Genomic DNA, 20,244 nt, shown 5'->3' on the forward strand with positions numbered 1-20,244 from the left:
CTGAGCACTTCCTGGTCCAGAGGAAGCGGGCAGCCAATCTGAGGGAGACCTGAGAAGATGAGAGTGTATAAAAAAAACCACACGCACCGAGCCAATCACAGAGCGATGCCAAAACACGTGGATTACGAAGCTTCACAAAATGGCGGCTCCTCAGTGTGGAATGCGGACAGGAAGAAAATGGCGCCTCCCTATGTAGGTAGGTGGGAGGGATTTCCTGTCCTGGCCCATCCCACTTCCTGGCGGGCCGATGGGCAGCGTGGTTCTGCCCTTTATGCACAGCCCTTTCCCCAGCCCGGTACGTAGACCGCCCAAGGCTGTAATCCAGCGGCTTGGAAGAGCTGCATGCCGGAGGTGTAGGCCTGTGGAGCGGCGGCAGCGATGGCAGTGGCAGCATCAGCATCAGTGGTAGCAGCAGCTGTGCCTACTGCGGTGCTCGGTAGCCGAGTGGAAGGAGGTGCTCCTGCTGCGCATCACGCGGGATCAAAGGGGCTTGAAACTGTAAATCCAGGGAGCGGGAGTGGGGTTAGCCGAGAGTTCTGGGGAGGGGTTGTTTGCGCCTTTCAAGGTCGGAAGGCGGACAGTTCCTGTTAGCAGGGAAGATGAGGGAAGAAGTGACCTGCACATCGTGGCTGTGTTTATGCGGTGTGGAGTCCTGTGTCACTGATACAGATAATCTGAGAACGCTTGTGTCCAGGTGTCTTCTTTTCAGAGTGTTGTAAGTTGTCTGTGAGACCCCAGGTGTTTCGGCAGGGAAGCGGGGGGTGGAGGGTGGGGTCAACTTTGCCTTCCATGGCTTAAAGCCCCATGCAGTATTGAAAGCGCAGAGTCCAATCCTGCCCTAGCTTCTGCAGGCTCCAAGAGCCTACAGCAACCCAACAACATGTCTCGAAGGCCCAAACTCCGCAGGGTATATTGCGACGGGACATTCTCTAGTGCTCTCCAAAGCTTGCAGGCCAGCAGGCTTTGGAGAAGAGGATGCTTTGCCCAAGCAGGGTGTTTCCATCCGTGGCAAACGTACATACTTGGAATGGTACGTCAGGAGAAGCATCCCTGCACTTAGCGGCACCTTCAGCTTGTGGTTAGGTAGTGGTAGTCATTAGGTAGGTCTCGGTAGCGAATGGATGTCAACGCAGCACCATCAAATCGGAATCTGATTTGTCTAAATTAATAGTGGGCTATTTAGCGCGTGTTTAAAAGCATACCCCCAGCCCAGATCCGCCGTAGTTAAAGGGTTTGCTTGCAGACTCAGTGCTGTGTTTTTGCGAGAACACTGCACTTTGTTGGCAGTAGAGATGAATTCTTGCCAAAGCTACAGCTGGGTGGCTAGTGAAGGTGGCGTAAATGATAAACTGACGCAGTTTTGCTTTTGTTGCCGTAGCTAAAGGAACTCAATATGCAACGGTGAGTAGAGGATGGGAGTTGAAAACAAGAGCGGAGGAGTGAAATTCTTTATTTAGGCCGTGTTAGGAACACGATTCAGCACACATCCTAATAGGGCGACTGCATATAATAATGGGGTGTTGGAAGAAGGGTGACTCTAAAAGGCAAAGGAAAGGCAAAGCACAGGTCATACGCTAGTTGTGGAACCTGGTGTTTCTTTTATCTTCTCCGAAGCAAAGCCATACAAATGCAATCTGTACAAAAACCCAGGGTAAATATGTTCTTGTCAATCGGTTCTCCGTGGCACTCTTCTGATTTGTTTAAATACACAAGTGTAGGCCTTCCTCGTGTTCAGCAGACGGCAGGAACACGAAGGTTTTACGCTACACAGGAGAGCAGATTTAGGTTTACCACCAGCTTTCTTAGGATTACAGAACCGTATATGAGTTTCCATTTACAAGGAAAACACGGCTCTGCGAGGCAAGAGAGTTCTTGCTGCAAGTCCTTCCTGGAGGGAGTGATTTTTGCACCACGGAAATCCGGTATAAAATGTTTTAGAAAATGGAGATTTCCTATGAGGGAATTCTTGGTGCCTCTTATGCTGCCGCAGGCCACCAGAACGCATGACCTTCTGGGTCCAGAAATGCTTCATGAGATGCAGCGTAGCTGCTACGTATGTTGGCACCCTAGTGGTGTCGCAGCTACAAACGTGCCCGTTCAACCGGTGAACTAAGCCAAGGAGCAAGAAAGCAACCGGTCTGTGTGAAAAGCTTAGCATGACAGTGGCTTCCTTCTCGAACGAGGCATGCCTCCTCTACCCTTCATACGACATGCGCTTTTGTTTCGTGGAGGAAAGGTTTAGAACTTGCATTATGTGTTGCTTTACAGTCTGCCTGCACTTTTGTTTCGTGGAGGAAAGATTTAGAACTTGCATTATGTGTTGCTTTACAGTCTGCCTTCACGTTCCCGACCTCTGCCTACTTTTGGGCTGGTCAATATTTGGTTAGATTCAAAGCTGAACTACCTTATTCCTGCTTCTGATGGAAATGTACCAGGAGGCCATCAAAGCGGACCAAAGCTGGTGAAGTTTTGCTTTATCAGAACTCTTCAAATGCCAAAGAGCAAACGCACAGGTGTGTGTTTCACATCGGAAGGCCGATGCCAGCGGCTAGCAGCCACAGGGAAGGCCAGGGGAAGCCTCTTTACGTAAGCAGCAGCAGCTCTTCCATGCCCAGTTATTTCACGATTAAAGAACAATGAAACCCTGTTCACGCTGAAATACTTACTAGGAGGCCTTGCTGGTCTATTCCTTTCTGACTCAGTTGGCCCCAGTGGTGACTTCTCAGCTGCAGAACAGAGTATTTTGGCACGTGACCATGTTACAGGAGGTGTCTGGTACCGTGCAGGGTGTTTAGGGGGCAAAGATGTGGAAAGGGATTTTGTAGTGGTGTTTTGTAATGCAGGGGAGATGTGGAATGCTGTGCTACTCCCGAGAAGATCAGGTAGGGCTGTTGGAGCTATTGATGCCCATTTATGAGGAGGCAGTTCTAAAGCTACTGGCTTCAGAGTAATTTTGTTTGCGAGGCAGAAAGGTTGACATCCACCAGCTCCAGCTCCTGTTCAGAGAGCTTCTCCACTCTCCCCGTACCAAGGGCTTCTCCCAAGACATTCACCATTGTTCTGAATCGATCCCTGTGGAATAAAAATGTCAGAGAAATGACTCCGCATGTTACCTATAAGGTCTTGCGGTGAGCACGTCACAGTCCCTGGAGTATGCAACTCATCCGGCTCTCTTTGCGATGAGACCACTTTTGGAAGGGTGGGAGGAGAGACTGTGGGGCACAGCAGAAGAGTCTGCGTTGTCCCTTTTTGACACTCCTCAAGCAGAGGAGTGCCTGACCCTGTAGTCTGGCCCAAACCCTGGAGAGCACCTCTGCATTGCAAGGTGATGAGTATCAAATGGGATCATACTTCTTGGAAGGCAATGCAGGTGTTGATGGGGTGCTGAGAGCTTTTGAATCGGATGGGTGTTTTTTCCATGTCTGTATCAAGTGCTATTACACCAATGACTGGAATGCTCCGAGCTTTATGCGGGAGCATGAGTGGGTCGCTATTACAAAACGAGAGGGGGAGCCTTCAGAGTTCATAGTCAAACGCACCACTGGTCCCCAAGGATGTGCTTTTTGGTGTCAGAACCAACGGCATTTGTCTGTATTCCAGAGCAGACACTCTGAAATTGGGCAGAGGCCAGAGGAGGGCCACGAAGGACGATCAAGGGGCTGGAGCATCTCTCTTACGAAGACAGGCTGAGGGACTTGGGGTTGTTGAGTCTGGAGAAGAGAACCCTCTGGGGAGACCTTATAGTGGCTTTCCCATACCTATAGGGGGCCTTCATGAAAGCTGGGGAGGGACTCTTCATCTGAGAGTGCAGTGATAGGACTAGGCGTTAACGGCTTTAAACTGAAAGAGGGTAGATATAGATCCGACATTCGCAGAAAGTTCTTTACTCAGAGGGTGGCGAGTCACTGGAGTAGGCTGGTGGGGCTTTGAGCAACCTGGTCTAGCAGAATGAGTCTGTGGCCATGGCAGGGAGGTTGGACTGAGATGATCTTTAAAGTCCTTTCCAACGCAAACTGTTCCGTGATTCCATGATCTTTAGTGCTGAGAACACATCGATGTTGTAGTTGTTGCTGAGCAGCGCTTGCACGGAGTCGAGGCCTTTTCTGCTCGTCATGCTGCCCTGCCTGTCAGCAGGCTAGGGGTGCACAAGAAGCTGGGAGGGGACCCAGGCAGGACAGCTGACCACAGCTGGGTCGAAAGGGATGTCCCGTACGTTATGACGTTATGCTCAGCACTAGAAACCGGAGCACAGAAGTGGTGCGGGGAAGATGTTCACGGTTAGGCTGTTTCTCACGGCTCCTGTGCTGGCTCCCCGCAGGCCGCAGCTTCCCTCGGGGCATATCGACCCTCTCCCTCTGTTCTCCTTTTACGGGCTGCGCTGCAGAGCAGCCTCAGCTCCAGTGCCTGGAAGACCTTCTGCTCCGTTCCTGCTCCTTCTCCTTTTCTTCCTCCTCCTCCTGCTTCTCTTCCTCCCGCTCCTCCTCCTTGTTCTCCTCACACCCCGGTGTTCACGGCTCTGTTTCTCACACTTTTTCTTCCTCACTCTGCACTGCTGGGCAGCGTTTTGTCCTTTTTTGCCCTTCCTTTACTATGGTTTCCCTTAGGCGCTGCCGTCTTGGCTGCCGGGTTCAGCTGTGCCCTGTGACGGTGCTGCCAGAGCTGGCTGGAACCAGCTTTGTCCAGCACAGGGCTGCCCCGGCTTTTCCTCAGAGGCCGTCGGCGGCCCCCCGGTGCCAGCACTTGGGCACCTACATCTGGTCCAGTTGTATAGAAATGTATATGTTTTTACAGCTGAGCACTTCCTGGTCCAGAGGAAGCGGGCAGCCAATCTGAGGGAGACCTGAGAAGATGAGAGTGTATAAAAAAAAACACACGCACCGAGCCAATCACAGAGCGATGCCAAAACACGTGGATTACGAAGCTTCACAAAATGGCGGCTCCTCAGTGTGGAATGCGGACAGAAAGAAAATGGCGCCTCCCTATGTAGGTAGGTGGGAGGGATTTCCTGTCCTGGCCCATCCCACTTCCTGGCGGGCCGATGGGCAGCGTGGTTCTGCCCTTTATGCACAGCCCTTTCCCCAGCCCGGTACGTAGACCGCCCAAGGCTGTAATCCAGCGGCTTGGAAGAGCTGCATGCCGGAGGTGTAGGCCTGTGGAGCGGCGGCAGCGATGGCAGTGGCAGCATCAGCATCAGTGGTAGCAGCAGCTGTGCCTACTGCGGTGCTCGGTAGCCGAGTGGAAGGAGGTGCTCCTGCTGCGCATCACGCGGGATCAAAGGGGCTTGAAACTGTAAATCCAGGGAGCGGGAGTGGGGTTAGCCGAGAGTTCTGGGGAGGGGTTGTTTGCGCCTTTCAAGGTCGGAAGGCGGACAGTTCCTGTTAGCAGGGAAGATGAGGGAAGAAGTGACCTGCACATCGTGGCTGTGTTTATGCGGTGTGGAGTCCTGTGTCACTGATACAGATAATCTGAGAACGCTTGTGTCCAGGTGTCTTCTTTTCAGAGTGTTGTAAGTTGTCTGTGAGACCCCAGGTGTTTCGGCAGGGAAGCGGGGGGTGGAGGGTGGGGTCAACTTTGCCTTCCATGGCTTAAAGCCCCATGCAGTATTGAAAGCGCAGAGTCCAATCCTGCCCTAGCTTCTGCAGGCTCCAAGAGCCTACAGCAACCCAACAACATGTCTCGAAGGCCCAAACTCCGCAGGGTATATTGCGACGGGACATTCTCTAGTGCTCTCCAAAGCTTGCAGGCCAGCAGGCTTTGGAGAAGAGGATGCTTTGCCCAAGCAGGGTGTTTCCATCCGTGGCAAACGTACATACTTGGAATGGTACGTCAGGAGAAGCATCCCTGCACTTAGCGGCACCTTCAGCTTGTGGTTAGGTAGTGGTAGTCATTAGGTAGGTCTCGGTAGCGAATGGATGTCAACGCAGCACCATCAAATCGGAATCTGATTTGTCTAAATTAATAGTGGGCTATTTAGCGCGTGTTTAAAAGCATACCCCCAGCCCAGATCCGCCGTAGTTAAAGGGTTTGCTTGCAGACTCAGTGCTGTGTTTTTGCGAGAACACTGCACTTTGTTGGCAGTAGAGATGAATTCTTGCCAAAGCTACAGCTGGGTGGCTAGTGAAGGTGGCGTAAATGATAAACTGACGCAGTTTTGCTTTTGTTGCCGTAGCTAAAGGAACTCAATATGCAACGGTGAGTAGAGGATGGGAGTTGAAAACAAGAGCGGAGGAGTGAAATTCTTTATTTAGGCCGTGTTAGGAACACGATTCAGCACACATCCTAATAGGGCGACTGCATATAATAATGGGGTGTTGGAAGAAGGGTGACTCTAAAAGGCAAAGGAAAGGCAAAGCACAGGTCATACGCTAGTTGTGGAACCTGGTGTTTCTTTTATCTTCTCCGAAGCAAAGCCATACAAATGCAATCTGTACAAAAACCCAGGGTAAATATGTTCTTGTCAATCGGTTCTCCGTGGCACTCTTCTGATTTGTTTAAATACACAAGTGTAGGCCTTCCTCGTGTTCAGCAGACGGCAGGAACACGAAGGTTTTACGCTACACAGGAGAGCAGATTTAGGTTTACCACCAGCTTTCTTAGGATTACAGAACCGTATATGAGTTTCCATTTACAAGGAAAACACGGCTCTGCGAGGCAAGAGAGTTCTTGCTGCAAGTCCTTCCTGGAGGGAGTGATTTTTGCACCACGGAAATCCGGTATAAAATGTTTTAGAAAATGGAGATTTCCTATGAGGGAATTCTTGGTGCCTCTTATGCTGCCGCAGGCCACCAGAACGCATGACCTTCTGGGTCCAGAAATGCTTCATGAGATGCAGCGTAGCTGCTACGTATGTTGGCACCCTAGTGGTGTCGCAGCTACAAACGTGCCCGTTCAACCGGTGAACTAAGCCAAGGAGCAAGAAAGCAACCGGTCTGTGTGAAAAGCTTAGCATGATAGTGGCTTCCTTCTCGAACGAGGCATGCCTCCTCTACCCTTCATACGACATGCGCTTTTGTTTCGTGGAGGAAAGGTTTAGAACTTGCATTATGTGTTGCTTTACAGTCTGCCTGCACTTTTGTTTCGTGGAGGAAAGATTTAGAACTTGCATTATGTGTTGCTTTACAGTCTGCCTTCACGTTCCCGACCTCTGCCTACTTTTGGGCTGGTCAATATTTGGTTAGATTCAAAGCTGAACTACCTTATTCCTGCTTCTGATGGAAATGTACCAGGAGGCCATCAAAGCGGACCAAAGCTGGTGAAGTTTTGCTTTATCAGAACTCTTCAAATGCCAAAGAGCAAACGCACAGGTGTGTGTTTCACATCGGAAGGCCGATGCCAGCGGCTAGCAGCCACAGGGAAGGCCAGGGGAAGCCTCTTTACGTAAGCAGCAGCAGCTCTTCCATGCCCAGTTATTTCACGATTAAAGAACAATGAAACCCTGTTCACGCTGAAATACTTACTAGGAGGCCTTGCTGGTCTATTCCTTTCTGACTCAGTTGGCCCCAGTGGTGACTTCTCAGCTGCAGAACAGAGTATTTTGGCACGTGACCATGTTACAGGAGGTGTCTGGTACCGTGCAGGGTGTTTAGGGGGCAAAGATGTGGAAAGGGATTTTGTAGTGGTGTTTTGTAATGCAGGGGAGATGTGGAATGCTGTGCTACTCCCGAGAAGATCAGGTAGGGCTGTTGGAGCTATTGATGCCCATTTATGAGGAGGCAGTTCTAAAGCTACTGGCTTCAGAGTAATTTTGTTTGCGAGGCAGAAAGGTTGACATCCACCAGCTCCAGCTCCTGTTCAGAGAGCTTCTCCACTCTCCCCGTACCAAGGGCTTCTCCCAAGACATTCACCATTGTTCTGAATCGATCCCTGTGGAATAAAAATGTCAGAGAAATGACTCCGCATGTTACCTATAAGGTCTTGCGGTGAGCACGTCACAGTCCCTGGAGTATGCAACTCATCCGGCTCTCTTTGCGATGAGACCACTTTTGGAAGGGTGGGAGGAGAGACTGTGGGGCACAGCAGAAGAGTCTGCGTTGTCCCTTTTTGACACTCCTCAAGCAGAGGAGTGCCTGACCCTGTAGTCTGGCCCAAACCCTGGAGAGCACCTCTGCATTGCAAGGTGATGAGTATCAAATGGGATCATACTTCTTGGAAGGCAATGCAGGTGTTGATGGGGTGCTGAGAGCTTTTGAATCGGATGGGTGTTTTTTCCATGTCTGTATCAAGTGCTACCACACCAATGACTGGAATGCTCCGAGCTTTATGCGGGAGCATGAGTGGGTCGCTATTACAAAACGAGAGGGGGAGCCTTCAGAGTTCATAGTCAAACGCACCACTGGTCCCCAAGGATGTGCTTTTTGGTGTCAGAACCAACGGCATTTGTCTGTATTCCAGAGCAGACACTCTGAAATTGGGCAGAGGCCAGAGGAGGGCCACGAAGGACGATCAAGGGGCTGGAGCATCTCTCTTACGAAGACAGGCTGAGGGACTTGGGGTTGTTGAGTCTGGAGAAGAGAACCCTCTGGGGAGACCTTATAGTGGCTTTCCCATACCTATAGGGGGCCTTCATGAAAGCTGGGGAGGGACTCTTCATCTGAGAGTGCAGTGATAGGACTAGGCGTTAACGGCTTTAAACTGAAAGAGGGTAGATATAGATCCGACATTCGCAGAAAGTTCTTTACTCAGAGGGTGGCGAGTCACTGGAGTAGGCTGGTGGGGCTTTGAGCAACCTGGTCTAGCAGAATGAGTCTGTGGCCATGGCAGGGAGGTTGGACTGAGATGATCTTTAAAGTCCTTTCCAACGCAAACTGTTCCGTGATTCCATGATCTTTAGTGCTGAGAACACATCGATGTTGTAGTTGTTGCTGAGCAGCGCTTGCACGGAGTCGAGGCCTTTTCTGCTCGTCATGCTGCCCTGCCTGTCAGCAGGCTAGGGGTGCACAAGAAGCTGGGAGGGGACCCAGGCAGGACAGCTGACCACAGCTGGGTCGAAAGGGATGTCCCGTACGTTATGACGTTATGCTCAGCACTAGAAACCGGAGCACAGAAGTGGTGCGGGGAAGATGTTCACGGTTAGGCTGTTTCTCACGGCTCCTGTGCTGGCTCCCCGCAGGCCGCAGCTTCCCTCGGGGCATATCGACCCTCTCCCTCTGTTCTCCTTTTACGGGCTGCGCTGCAGAGCAGCCTCAGCTCCAGTGCCTGGAAGACCTTCTGCTCCGTTCCTGCTCCTTCTCCTTTTCTTCCTCCTCCTCCTGCTTCTCTTCCTCCCGCTCCTCCTCCTTGTTCTCCTCACACCCCGGTGTTCACGGCTCTGTTTCTCACACTTTTTCTTCCTCACTCCACACTGCTGGGCAGCGTTTTGTCCTTTTTTGCCCTTCCTTTACTATGGTTTCCCTTAGGCGCTGCCGTCTTGGCTGCCGGGTTCAGCTGTGCCCTGTGACGGTGCTGCCAGAGCTGGCTGGAACCAGCTTTGTCCAGCACAGGGCTGCCCCGGCTTTTCCTCAGAGGCCGTCGGCGGCCCCCCGGTGCCAGCACTTGGGCACCTACATCTGGTCCAGTTGTATAGAAATGTATATGTTTTTACAGCTGAGCACTTCCTGGTCCAGAGGAAGCGGGCAGCCAATCTGAGGGAGACCTGAGAAGATGAGAGTGTATAAAAAAAAACACACGCACCGAGCCAATCACAGAGCGATGCCAAAACACGTGGATTACGAAGCTTCACAAAATGGCGGCTCCTCAGTGTGGAATGCGGACAGAAAGAAAATGGCGCCTCCCTATGTAGGTAGGTGGGAGGGATTTCCTGTCCTGGCCCATCCCACTTCCTGGCGGGCCGATGGGCAGCGTGGTTCTGCCCTTTATGCACAGCCCTTTCCCCAGCCCGGTACGTAGACCGCCCAAGGCTGTAATCCAGCGGCTTGGAAGAGCTGCATGCCGGAGGTGTAGGCCTGTGGAGCGGCGGCAGCGATGGCAGTGGCAGCATCAGCATCAGTGGTAGCAGCAGCTGTGCCTACTGCGGTGCTCGGTAGCCGAGTGGAAGGAGGTGCTCCTGCTGCGCATCACGCGGGATCAAAGGGGCTTGAAACTGTAAATCCAGGGAGCGGGAGTGGGGTTAGCCGAGAGTTCTGGGAGGGGTTGTTTGCGCCTTTCAAGGTCGGAAGGCGGACAGTTCCTGTTAGCAGGGAAGATGAGGGAAGAAGTGACCTGCACATCGTGGCTGTGTTTATGCGGTGTGGAGTCCTGTGTCACTGATACAGATAATCTGAGAACGCTTGTGTCCAGGTGTCTTCTTTTCAGAGTGTTGTAAGTTGTCTGTGAGACCCCAGGTGTTTCGGCAGGGAAGCGGGGGGTGGAGGGTGGGGTCAACTTTGCCTTCCATGGCTTAAAGCCCCATGCAGTATTGAAAGCGCAGAGTCCAATCCTGCCCTAGCTTCTGCAGGCTCCAAGAGCCTACAGCAACCCAACAACATGTCTCGAAGGCCCAAACTCCGCAGGGTATATTGCGACGGGACATTCTCTAGTGCTCTCCAAAGCTTGCAGGCCAGCAGGCTTTGGAGAAGAGGATGCTTTGCCCAAGCAGGGTGTTTCCATCCGTGGCAAACGTACATACTTGGAATGGTACGTCAGGAGAAGCATCCCTGCACTTAGCGGCACCTTCAGCTTGTGGTTAGGTAGTGGTAGTCATTAGGTAGGTCTCGGTAGCGAATGGATGTCAACGCAGCACCATCAAATCGGAATCTGATTTGTCTAAATTAATAGTGGGCTATTTAGCGCGTGTTTAAAAGCATACCCCCAGCCCAGATCCGCCGTAGTTAAAGGGTTTGCTTGCAGACTCAGTGCTGTGTTTTTGCGAGAACACTGCACTTTGTTGGCAGTAGAGATGAATTCTTGCCAAAGCTACAGCTGGGTGGCTAGTGAAGGTGGCGTAAATGATAAACTGACGCAGTTTTGCTTTTGTTGCCGTAGCTAAAGGAACTCAATATGCAACGGTGAGTAGAGGATGGGAGTTGAAAACAAGAGCGGAGGAGTGAAATTCTTTATTTAGGCCGTGTTAGGAACACGATTCAGCACACATCCTAATAGGGCGACTGCATATAATAATGGGGTGTTGGAAGAAGGGTGACTCTAAAAGGCAAAGGAAAGGCAAAGCACAGGTCATACGCTAGTTGTGGAACCTGGTGTTTCTTTTATCTTCTCCGAAGCAAAGCCATACAAATGCAATCTGTACAAAAACCCAGGGTAAATATGTTCTTGTCAATCGGTTCTCCGTGGCACTCTTCTGATTTGTTTAAATACACAAGTGTAGGCCTTCCTCGTGTTCAGCAGACGGCAGGAACACGAAGGTTTTACGCTACACAGGAGAGCAGATTTAGGTTTACCACCAGCTTTCTTAGGATTACAGAACCGTATATGAGTTTCCATTTACAAGGAAAACACGGCTCTGCGAGGCAAGAGAGTTCTTGCTGCAAGTCCTTCCTGGAGGGAGTGATTTTTGCACCACGGAAATCCGGTATAAAATGTTTTAGAAAATGGAGATTTCCTATGAGGGAATTCTTGGTGCCTCTTATGCTGCCGCAGGCCACCAGAACGCATGACCTTCTGGGTCCAGAAATGCTTCATGAGATGCAGCGTAGCTGCTACGTATGTTGGCACCCTAGTGGTGTCGCAGCTACAAACGTGCCCGTTCAACCGGTGAACTAAGCCAAGGAGCAAGAAAGCAACCGGTCTGTGTGAAAAGCTTAGCATGACAGTGGCTTCCTTCTCGAACGAGGCATGCCTCCTCTACCCTTCATACGACATGCGCTTTTGTTTCGTGGAGGAAAGGTTTAGAACTTGCATTATGTGTTGCTTTACAGTCTGCCTGCACTTTTGTTTCGTGGAGGAAAGATTTAGAACTTGCATTATGTGTTGCTTTACAGTCTGCCTTCACGTTCCCGACCTCTGCCTACTTTTGGGCTGGTCAATATTTGGTTAGATTCAAAGCTGAACTACCTTATTCCTGCTTCTGATGGAAATGTACCAGGAGGCCATCAAAGCGGACCAAAGCTGGTGAAGTTTTGCTTTATCAGAACTCTTCAAATGCCAAAGAGCAAACGCACAGGTGTGTGTTTCACATCGGAAGGCCGATGCCAGCGGCTAGCAGCCACAGGGAAGGCCAGGGGAAGCCTCTTTACGTAAGCAGCAGCAGCTCTTCCGTGCCCAGTTATTTCACGATTAAAGAACAATGAAACCCTGTTCACGCTGAAATACTTACTAGGAGGCCTTGCTGGTCTATTCCTTTCTGACTCAGTTGGCCCCAGTGGTGACTTCTCAGCTGCAGAACAGAGTATTTTGGCACGTGACCATGTTACAGGAGGTGTCTGGTACCGTGCAGGGTGTTTAGGGGGCAAAGATGTGGAAAGGGATTTTGTAGTGGTGTTTTGTAATGCAGGGGAGATGTGGAATGCTGTGCTACTCCCGAGAAGATCAGGTAGGGCTGTTGGAGCTATTGATGCCCATTTATGAGGAGGCAGTTCTAAAGCTACTGGCTTCAGAGTAATTTTGTTTGCGAGGCAGAAAGGTTGACATCCACCAGCTCCAGCTCCTGTTCAGAGAGCTTCTCCACTCTCCCCGTACCAAGGGCTTCTCCCAAGACATTCACCATTGTTCTGAATCGATCCCTGTGGAATAAAAATGTCAGAGAAATGACTCCGCATGTTACCTATAAGGTCTTGCGGTGAGCACGTCACAGTCCCTGGAGTATGCAACTCATCCGGCTCTCTTTGCGATGAGACCACTTTTGGAAGGGTGGGAGGAGAGACTGTGGGGCACAGCAGAAGAGTCTGCGTTGTCCCTTTTTGACACTCCTCAAGCAGAGGAGTGCCTGACCCTGTAGTCTGGCCCAAACCCTGGAGAGCACCTCTGCATTGCAAGGTGATGAGTATCAAATGGGATCATACTTCTTGGAAGGCAATGCAGGTGTTGATGGGGTGCTGAGAGCTTTTGAATCGGATGGGTGTTTTTTCCATGTCTGTATCAAGTGCTACCACACCAATGACTGGAATGCTCCGAGCTTTATGCGGGAGCATGAGTGGGTCGCTATTACAAAACGAGAGGGGGAGCCTTCAGAGTTCATAGTCAAACGCACCACTGGTCCCCAAGGATGTGCTTTTTGGTGTCAGAACCAACGGCATTTGTCTGTATTCCAGAGCAGACACTCTGAAATTGGGCAGAGGCCAGAGGAGGGCCACGAAGGACGATCAAGGGGCTGGAGCATCTCTCTTACGAAGACAGGCTGAGGGACTTGGGGTTGTTGAGTCTGGAGAAGAGAACCCTCTGGGGAGACCTTATAGTGGCTTTCCCATACCTATAGGGGGCCTTCATGAAAGCTGGGGAGGGACTCTTCATCTGAGAGTGCAGTGATAGGACTAGGCGTTAACGGCTTTAAACTGAAAGAGGGTAGATATAGATCCGACATTCGCAGAAAGTTCTTTACTCAGAGGGTGGCGAGTCACTGGAGTAGGCTGGTGGGGCTTTGAGCAACCTGGTCTAGCAGAATGAGTCTGTGGCCATGGCAGGGAGGTTGGACTGAGATGATCTTTAAAGTCCTTTCCAACGCAAACTGTTCCGTGATTCCATGATCTTTAGTGCTGAGAACACATCGATGTTGTAGTTGTTGCTGAGCAGCGCTTGCACGGAGTCGAGGCCTTTTCTGCTCGTCATGCTGCCCTGCCTGTCAGCAGGCTAGGGGTGCACAAGAAGCTGGGAGGGGACCCAGGCAGGACAGCTGACCACAGCTGGGTCGAAAGGGATGTCCCGTACGTTATGACGTTATGCTCAGCACTAGAAACCGGAGCACAGAAGTGGTGCGGGGAAGATGTTCACGGTTAGGCTGTTTCTCACGGCTCCTGTGCTGGCTCCCCGCAGGCCGCAGCTTCCCTCGGGGCATATCGACCCTCTCCCTCTGTTCTCCTTTTACGGGCTGCGCTGCAGAGCAGCCTCAGCTCCAGTGCCTGGAAGACCTTCTGCTCCCTTCCTGCTCCTTCTCCTTTTCTTCCTCCTCCTCCTGCTTCTCTTCCTCCCGCTCCTCCTCCTTGTTCTCCTCACACCCCGGTGTTCACGGCTCTGTTTCTCACACTTTTTCTTCCTCACTCCGCACTGCTGGGCAGCGTTTTGTCCTTTTTTGCCCTTCCTTTACTATGGTTTCCCTTAGGCGCTGCCGTCTTGGCTGCCGGGTTCAGCTGTGCCCTGTGACGGTGCTGCCAGAGCTGGCTGGAACCAGCTTTGTCCAGCACAGGGCTGCCCCGGCTTTTCCTCAGAGGCCGTCGGCGGCCCCCCGGTGCCAGCACTTGGGCACCTACATCTGGTCCAGTTGTATAGAAATGTATATGTTTTTACAGCTGAGCACTTCCTGGTCCAGAGGAAGCGGGCAGCCAATCTGAGGGAGACCTGAGAAGATGAGAGTGTATAAAAAAAAACACACGCACCGAGCCAATCACAGAGCGATGCCAAAACACGTGGATTACGAAGCTTCACAAAATGGCGGCTCCTCAGTGTGGAATGCGGACAGAAAGAAAATGGCGCCTCCCTATGTAGGTAGGTGGGAGGGATTTCCTGTCCTGGCCCATCCCACTTCCTGGCGGGCCGATGGGCAGCGTGGTTCTGCCCTTTATGCACAGCCCTTTCCCCAGCCCGGTACGTAGACCGCCCAAGGCTGTAATCCAGCGGCTTGGAAGAGCTGCATGCCGGAGGTGTAGGCCTGTGGAGCGGCGGCAGCGATGGCAGTGGCAGCATCAGCATCAGTGGTAGCAGCAGCTGTGCCTACTGCGGTGCTCGGTAGCCGAGTGGAAGGAGGTGCTCCTGCTGCGCATCACGCGGGATCAAAGGGGCTTGAAACTGTAAATCCAGGGAGCGGGAGTGGGGTTAGCCGAGAGTTCTGGGGAGGGGTTGTTTGCGCCTTTCAAGGTCGGAAGGCGGACAGTTCCTGTTAGCAGGGAAGATGAGGGAAGAAGTGACCTGCACATCGTGGCTGTGTTTATGCGGTGTGGAGTCCTGTGTCACTGATACAGATAATCTGAGAACGCTTGTGTCCAGGTGTCTTCTTTTCAGAGTGTTGTAAGTTGTCTGTGAGACCCCAGGTGTTTCGGCAGGGAAGCGGGGGGTGGAGGGTGGGGTCAACTTTGCCTTCCATGGCTTAAAGCCCCATGCAGTATTGAAAGCGCAGAGTCCAATCCTGCCCTAGCTTCTGCAGGCTCCAAGAGCCTACAGCAACCCAACAACATGTCTTGAAGGCCCAAACTCCGCAGGGTATATTGCGACGGGACATTCTCTAGTGCTCTCCAAAGCTTGCAGGCCAGCAGGCTTTGGAGAAGAGGATGCTTTGCCCAAGCAGGGTGTTTCCATCCGTGGCAAACGTACATACTTGGAATGGTACGTCAGGAGAAGCATCCCTGCACTTAGCGGCACCTTCAGCTTGTGGTTAGGTAGTGGTAGTCATTAGGTAGGTCTCGGTAGCGAATGGATGTCAACGCAGCACCATCAAATCGGAATCTGATTTGTCTAAATTAATAGTGGGCTATTTAGCGCGTGTTTAAAAGCATACCCCCAGCCCAGATCCGCCGTAGTTAAAGGGTTTGCTTGCAGACTCAGTGCTGTGTTTTTGCGAGAACACTGCACTTTGTTGGCAGTAGAGATGAATTCTTGCCAAAGCTACAGCTGGGTGGCTAGTGAAGGTGGCGTAAATGATAAACTGACGCAGTTTTGCTTTTGTTGCCGTAGCTAAAGGAACTCAATATGCAACGGTGAGTAGAGGATGGGAGTTGAAAACAAGAGCGGAGGAGTGAAATTCTTTATTTAGGCCGTGTTAGGAACACGATTCAGCACACATCCTAATAGGGCGACTGCATATAATAATGGGGTGTTGGAAGAAGGGTGACTCTAAAAGGCAAAGGAAAGGCAAAGCACAGGTCATACGCTAGTTGTGGAACCTGGTGTTTCTTTTATCTTCTCCGAAGCAAAGCCATACAAATGCAATCTGTACAAAAACCCAGGGTAAATATGTTCTTGTCAATCGGTTCTCCGTGGCACTCTTCTGATTTGTTTAAATACACAAGTGTAGGCCTTCCTCGTGTTCAGCAGACGGCAGGAACACGAAGGTTTTACGCTACACAGGAGAGCAGATTTAGGTTTACCACCAGCTTTCTTAGGATTACAGAACCGTATATGAGTTTCCATTTACAAGGAAAACACGGCTCTGCGAGGCAAGAGAGTTCTTGCTGCAAGTCCTTCCTGGAGGGAGTGATTTTTGCACCACGGAAATCCGGTATAAAATGTTTTAGAAAATGGAGATTTCCTATGAGGGAATTCTTGGTGCCTCTTATGCTGCCGCAGGCCACCAGAACGCATGACCTTCTGGGTCCAGAAATGCTTCATGAGATGCAGCGTAGCTGCTACGTATGTTGGCACCCTAGTGGTGTCGCAGCTACAAACGTGCCCGTTCAACCGGTGAACTAAGCCAAGGAGCAAGAAAGCAACCGGTCTGTGTGAAAAGCTTAGCATGACAGTGGCTTCCTTCTCGAACGAGGCATGCCTCCTCTACCCTTCATACGACATGCGCTTTTGTTTCGTGGAGGAAAGGTTTAGAACTTGCATTATGTGTTGCTTTACAGTCTGCCTGCACTTTTGTTTCGTGGAGGAAAGATTTAGAACTTGCATTATGTGTTGCTTTACAGTCTGCCTTCACGTTCCCGACCTCTGCCTACTTTTGGGCTGGTCAATATTTGGTTAGATTCAAAGCTGAACTACCTTATTCCTGCTTCTGATGGAAATGTACCAGGAGGCCATCAAAGCGGACCAAAGCTGGTGAAGTTTTGCTTTATCAGAACTCTTCAAATGCCAAAGAGCAAACGCACAGGTGTGTGTTTCACATCGGAAGGCCGATGCCAGCGGCTAGCAGCCACAGGGAAGGCCAGGGGAAGCCTCTTTACGTAAGCAGCAGCAGCTCTTCCATGCCCAGTTATTTCACGATTAAAGAACAATGAAACCCTGTTCACGCTGAAATACTTACTAGGAGGCCTTGCTGGTCTATTCCTTTCTGACTCAGTTGGCCCCAGTGGTGACTTCTCAGCTGCAGAACAGAGTATTTTGGCACGTGACCATGTTACAGGAGGTGTCTGGTACCGTGCAGGGTGTTTAGGGGGCAAAGATGTGGAAAGGGATTTTGTAGTGGTGTTTTGTAATGCAGGGGAGATGTGGAATGCTGTGCTACTCCCGAGAAGATCAGGTAGGGCTGTTGGAGCTATTGATGCCCATTTATGAGGAGGCAGTTCTAAAGCTACTGGCTTCAGAGTAATTTTGTTTGCGAGGCAGAAAGGTTGACATCCACCAGCTCCAGCTCCTGTTCAGAGAGCTTCTCCACTCTCCCCGTACCAAGGGCTTCTCCCAAGACATTCACCATTGTTCTGAATCGATCCCTGTGGAATAAAAATGTCAGAGAAATGACTCCGCATGTTACCTATAAGGTCTTGCGGTGAGCACGTCACAGTCCCTGGAGTATGCAACTCATCCGGCTCTCTTTGCGATGAGACCACTTTTGGAAGGGTGGGAGGAGAGACTGTGGGGCACAGCAGAAGAGTCTGCGTTGTCCCTTTTTGACACTCCTCAAGCAGAGGAGTGCCTGACCCTGTAGTCTGGCCCAAACCCTGGAGAGCACCTCTGCATTGCAAGGTGATGAGTATCAAATGGGATCATACTTCTTGGAAGGCAATGCAGGTGTTGATGGGGTGCTGAGAGCTTTTGAATCGGATGGGTGTTTTTTCCATGTCTGTATCAAGTGCTACCACACCAATGACTGGAATGCTCCGAGCTTTATGCGGGAGCATGAGTGGGTCGCTATTACAAAACGAGAGGGGGAGCCTTCAGAGTTCATAGTCAAACGCACCACTGGTCCCCAAGGATGTGCTTTTTGGTGTCAGAACCAACGGCATTTGTCTGTATTCCAGAGCAGACACTCTGAAATTGGGCAGAGGCCAGAGGAGGGCCACGAAGGACGATCAAGGGGCTGGAGCATCTCTCTTACGAAGACAGGCTGAGGGACTTGGGGTTGTTGAGTCTGGAGAAGAGAACCCTCTGGGGAGACCTTATAGTGGCTTTCCCATACCTATAGGGGGCCTTCATGAAAGCTGGGGAGGGACTCTTCATCTGAGAGTGCAGTGATAGGACTAGGCGTTAACGGCTTTAAACTGAAAGAGGGTAGATATAGATCCGACATTCGCAGAAAGTTCTTTACTCAGAGGGTGGCGAGTCACTGGAGTAGGCTGGTGGGGCTTTGAGCAACCTGGTCTAGCAGAATGAGTCTGTGGCCATGGCAGGGAGGTTGGACTGAGATGATCTTTAAAGTCCTTTCCAACACAAACTGTTCCGTGATTCCATGATCTTTAGTGCTGAGAACACATCGATGTTGTAGTTGTTGCTGAGCAGCGCTTGCACGGAGTCGAGGCCTTTTCTGCTCGTCATGCTGCCCTGCCTGTCAGCAGGCTAGGGGTGCACAAGAAGCTGGGAGGGGACCCAGGCAGGACAGCTGACCACAGCTGGGTCGAAAGGGATGTCCCGTACGTTATGACGTTATGCTCAGCACTAGAAACCGGAGCACAGAAGTGGTGCGGGGAAGATGTTCACGGTTAGGCTGTTTCTCACGGCTCCTGTGCTGGCTCCCCGCAGGCCGCAGCTTCCCTCGGGGCATATCGACCCTCTCCCTCTGTTCTCCTTTTACGGGCTGCGCTGCAGAGCAGCCTCAGCTCCAGTGCCTGGAAGACCTTCTGCTCCCTTCCTGCTCCTTCTCCTTTTCTTCCTCCTCCTCCTGCTTCTCTTCCTCCCGCTCCTCCTCCTTGTTCTCCTCACACCCCGGTGTTCACGGCTCTGTTTCTCACACTTTTTCTTCCTCACTCCGCACTGCTGGGCAGCGTTTTGTCCTTTTTTGCCCTTCCTTTACTATGGTTTCCCTTAGGCGCTGCCGTCTTGGCTGCCGGGTTCAGCTGTGCCCTGTGACGGTGCTGCCAGAGCTGGCTGGAACCAGCTTTGTCCAGCACAGGGCTGCCCCGGCTTTTCCTCAGAGGCCGTCGGCGGCCCCCCGGTGCCAGCACTTGGGCACCTACATCTGGTCCAGTTGTATAGAAATGTATATGTTTTTACAGCTGAGCACTTCCTGGTCCAGAGGAAGCGGGCAGCCAATCTGAGGGAGACCTGAGAAGATGAGAGTGTATAAAAAAAACCACACGCACCGAGCCAATCACAGAGCGATGCCAAAACACGTGGATTACGAAGCTTCACAAAATGGCGGCTCCTCAGTGTGGAATGCGGACAGAAAGAAAATGGCGCCTCCCTATGTAGGTAGGTGGGAGGGATTTCCTGTCCTGGCCCATCCCACTTCCTGGCGGGCCGATGGGCAGCGTGGTTCTGCCCTTTATGCACAGCCCTTTCCCCAGCCCGGTACGTAGACCGCCCAAGGCTGTAATCCAGCGGCTTGGAAGAGCTGCATGCCGGAGGTGTAGGCCTGTGGAGCGGCGGCAGCGATGGCAGTGGCAGCATCAGCATCAGTGGTAGCAGCAGCTGTGCCTACTGCGGTGCTCGGTAGCCGAGTGGAAGGAGGTGCTCCTGCTGCGCATCACGCGGGATCAAAGGGGCTTGAAACTGTAAATCCAGGGAGCGGGAGTGGGGTTAGCCGAGAGTTCTGGGAGGGGTTGTTTGCGCCTTTCAAGGTCGGAAGGCGGACAGTTCCTGTTAGCAGGGAAGATGAGGGAAGAAGTGACCTGCACATCGTGGCTGTGTTTATGCGGTGTGGAGTCCTGTGTCACTGATACAGATAATCTGAGAACGCTTGTGTCCAGGTGTCTTCTTTTCAGAGTGTTGTAAGTTGTTTGTGAGACCCCAGGTGTTTCGGCAGGGAAGCGGGGGGTGGAGGGTGGGGTCAACTTTGCCTTCCATGGCTTAAAGCCCCATGCAGTATTGAAAGCGCAGAGTCCAATCCTGCCCTAGCTTCTGCAGGCTCCAAGAGCCTACAGCAACCCAACAACATGTCTCGAAGGCCCAAACTCCGCAGGGTATATTGCGACGGGACATTCTCTAGTGCTCTCCAAAGCTTGCAGGCCAGCAGGCTTTGGAGAAGAGGATGCTTTGCCCAAGCAGGGTGTTTCCATCCGTGGCAAACGTACATACTTGGAATGGTACGTCAGGAGAAGCATCCCTGCACTTAGCGGCACCTTCAGCTTGTGGTTA

The 20,244-nt window shown here is 51.7% G+C and overlaps 1 long non-coding RNA gene across 4 annotated transcripts in view; it reads left to right on the top strand.

Annotated features, from left to right (window-relative positions):
- LOC310890340 overlaps positions 1-20,244 on the top strand; it is a 133,109-nt gene that overhangs the window by 31,103 nt on the left and 81,762 nt on the right. For all 4 annotated transcript variants that reach the window (XR_014577196.1, XR_014577197.1, XR_014577198.1 and 1 more), the window contains exon 2: positions 1-20,244. This exon is cut by the window's right edge. This is a non-coding gene — a long non-coding RNA (uncharacterized lncRNA).

The sequence above is a fragment of the Anser anser genome (genome assembly GCF_964211835.1).
Source record: "Anser anser genome assembly, chromosome: Z".
Lineage (NCBI taxonomy): Eukaryota > Metazoa > Chordata > Aves > Anseriformes > Anatidae > Anser > Anser anser.